Below are 3916 nucleotides of genomic sequence, written 5' to 3' on the forward strand. Positions count from 1 at the left end.
ATGTTGAGACAAAAAGTCTAGGCTTTTTTACCTACATATCTGTTGGTGTGTGACTGATTCTGAGATTTGGGGCTGGTGTCTTCTCAGATGGTTTCTGTCTACCAAGGGCAATTACTTTTATAACCTTACAAGTTTAAGCCAGTGTCTTCAACTCCTGCAGAAGCTTGTGGATGGTTACGTCTATAGGTAAGGGAAATCTGGGTAGGACATCATGAATGTCCATTATAGTTATCAAATATAAGCATACTGATAAGTATAAATTTTATACACACTTTCACTAATTATGTCTGCATTCCTATTTTTAATTTTGTCTTTATTTCATAGGGCATTAATATAACCTTCTATGTTATTTAACATCTCTCTTAGAGTTGTAACTTTTTTTTCTTTACTTTCCTAGTTCTCCCTCATTATACTTGCCAGTGAAGCCTACAGCTATCATTTATACATTTGTACTAACTGGGCATGAAACAATAGCTGATTTTGTACTTAGTCAAAAATAATTTCATTACAATTGCTTGCTATATTCTCCAGCTTTCCGGTCAGTTTCTTTCCTCTTGTGTATGTCATTTCATCTGGTTCCATGCCTTTAAATATCATACCTGATAGAAAAACTCCGAACATTATAATTCCACTTTCCACTTCTCCCCTAGTCCCGGATTCTTATATTCAACTCCCTCCTAATGACCACCTCTGATTGGACAACAAAAGACATTTCAAAACCCACCGGTCACCTCCTTGAGCCATACACTTGCTACTTGCAATGTATTTCTTATATCAGTAAATATCAATTCCTTCTTTTCAGGTTCTCAGTCTAAAGATTTTGGAGTCATCTTCACCTTCTCTGTCACCTCTTATCAGCTAATACCCCAGCAAATGTACTTCATGCTGTTATTTTCAAACAATATCCAGAATCTGAACATTTCTCACTACTTTCAAACAGATCCAAGTCATGATTATCCACTTCCAGTAATATTGCATAATCTCTTTATTGGTCCTCCTATTTCCACGCTTAACCCCTCCCCATTTTTTATTACCAACACAGAAGAGGTGATTTTTTTAATACCACCAGACAGATTGTGTCACACCTCTTTTCAGTAGCCCATAGTGACATCCTAACTTCATTAAGAGTAAAACAAAAGCCCATTTTAGCAGACCATCAGCTTTGCATGGTAGAAATTCAATGTGATTGATCATAAACTTAGCTTCATGATTTCTTTGTCACTTAGGACCCAAGGAACAACTTTGTCCAGGATCTAAATTTTCTTACCTCCAAATGTAGAACAGGGAATTAATAATCTTATGAAGCAACCAGATTGCTCTTAAAAAACACATGACCCCTTGTTCAACATTAAAATCATTAAAAGAAAAAAAAAAAACCTACCAGCTATTAAACAGTTACATGAGTTCTTTTAGAAAACAATTTTTATCCAAAAAAGATAACAATGAAACAATAAAAACCACAAAATAATGTGGGGATTTTTCATCAGTTATTTTTTCTACTAGCTTTCTTCCCTTTATCAAACTGATGTCACTATTTAACCATTGTTACTGTATATAGTGAAGTTTATTTTAGACCTCACAAATTTCTTCCCAATACCTAATTAATAACTGCAACTTTTCTCTCCAGCATTTATTATTTTGTTATTATAGTTAACAGTTTTAAAGTTTCAGAAGTTTTTTAAAAAATCAAGTCTCAGAAATTTGCTCAAATGCAGAGTACTAATAAGGAATGCAGTTGAAATTTTAATTTAGAAGCTTTGTTTAAATCTGGAGCCTGTAATGTTAATTATAATACTGTGCTGCCCTTCAGGAATTAAAATGATAGATTGCCATTGTGATGATGATGATTTGATACATTTCTATTTCTATTATTTTTTTAATTGAAAAATAATTGTGCATATCTGTGGGGTACTGCACTGAATATTAGTCCCTGTGTGTGATATGTGATGCTCAAATAAGGATAATTAGTATATTCAAGATTACACAGTGTAATTATTTTCTGTGGCACTTTACCAATTTCTCACTAATGCCCCTCCCCATCTTCCCTTCCCAACTCTGGTAACCTCAGTTCTGTTCTCTTCTTTTGAAAGTTCAAAGTATTATTGTGATTGTAATATCTTTCTTTCATTCTTTTTATTTTATATTATATTTTATTTTATTTATTTTATTTTATTTTATTAATTTAATTTAATTTTATTTTATTTAATTTTATTTTATTTATTTTATTTTATCTCCCACTTATGAGTGAGGGCATGCGGCATTTCTCTTTCTGTGCTTGGCTTACTTCACTTAGCATAATTTTCTCTAAGTTCATTCATATTACTGCAAATGGCTGAATTTCATTCTTTTGTATGTCAGAGTAGTATTCCATTGAGTATATATACCACATATCATTTAGGAAATTCACAAGTATTTGAAACAATTTTTCCCATATTTCACCTGATATTTACTGAATTGTCATGCTTAAGGTAAGCCAGTCATTCCTCAAGCAGGTGACAAATTCTTCTGCAAGAAATTCTGGATCTTACTCTGGTAGGTATTTTCAAATCCAAATAGTATTAAACTCAAGTCCATCTGCTTATTCAATTAAAACCAAAATAATCTAAAAAGCTGTTAACATATTCAAAGGAATGATGTTATGTGTCCTTAGTTCAGGGCCAATTTCTTCATTATCATTCCTGCTAATAACTCTGTCCTTTCTTTTAAATCATCATTTTTGTCTTCAGGGGAACTTTCCTCACTGTCATAAAGAATCTGTTGGCAGCATCTCAGCATCTGAGGTCACATGCTTTATCTTTCCCATCTGTGTGAGATTAAAAAAGTCACTTCCCCTTTAGGAAACAGTCTTTCTTCTGAGTTTGAATAGGCCAACTTAGGTCGCATGCAGTTTCTGGATCAGTTACAGTCATCAGAATGCTATCTGGGATTTGGTTGAAGTGTGTACTCCTGAAATAAATACTTGGAATGAGCATGGCTGCATGTAGATAAATGTCATTCATTTAATATATATTTAGAGCTTTCTGCGTGATAAAGAATATTGTACATACTGTATACACAACAATGATCAAAACTGACAAAATTCATGCCCTCAAATAGCAAACAAATAAACAATGCTTATTTAATATATTACAGGTAATATGAAATTTATATCATATGATATATGCAATGTAGTATGTAATGTGTTCTACATACATATACATGCACATGCACATGCATATATGACATCAAAACCATGTAAAAAGTAAAACAAATGTTCAGATTTGGGTAAGATGACCTATGAGTAGAGATCTAAATGAATTCATTTTTGAAACTAATTGTCAATGCTCCTTAATTCGTATAAAAATATTAAAAGTCAGTTAAAAAAAATGAAAAAAGAGAAGCACTAAATGTGGCAAAGTGTTCTACTAGATATTAGTGCTTATTTTAAATCTATGAAGCATGAGTAACTGATCTTGGCTCAGGATTAAACAAATAGAGCAATAAAAGAGAATATAGAAATTTACTAACATTAAAAAGTCAGTTTTGGCACTATACAAGTGAGTAGGAGGAGAAAAATTTCCATAAACAGTGCTTGGGGAAATGATTTTGTATGAAGAAAATTTCAAAAATTAATTTCTTATTTAATAGTATTAATAAACAATTTTTTGTGGATTAAATATTTAAGTGCAAACAATAATGATTTTTAACTTCAGAAAAAATAATATATCAGATATTTGTTTTTACTTTTGGATCATGATGATTTGATAAAAACAATTATGTTTTATAAAATTGTTTCAGTTAGTGATAGCCCTTCATTAAATGGAAAAAATTGACTATTTTATTATGTTGTATCTTCTTATAAACATGATATACCTTTCCATTTATGAAATATTCTTGTAGGTGCTTTAGTATAGGTTTTTTCTTTTTCTTTTTTTTT

This window comes from Galeopterus variegatus, unplaced genomic scaffold, assembly GCF_000696425.1.
Source record: "Galeopterus variegatus unplaced genomic scaffold, G_variegatus-3.0.2 Scaffold6948, whole genome shotgun sequence".
Classification (NCBI taxonomy): Eukaryota; Metazoa; Chordata; class Mammalia; order Dermoptera; family Cynocephalidae; genus Galeopterus; species Galeopterus variegatus.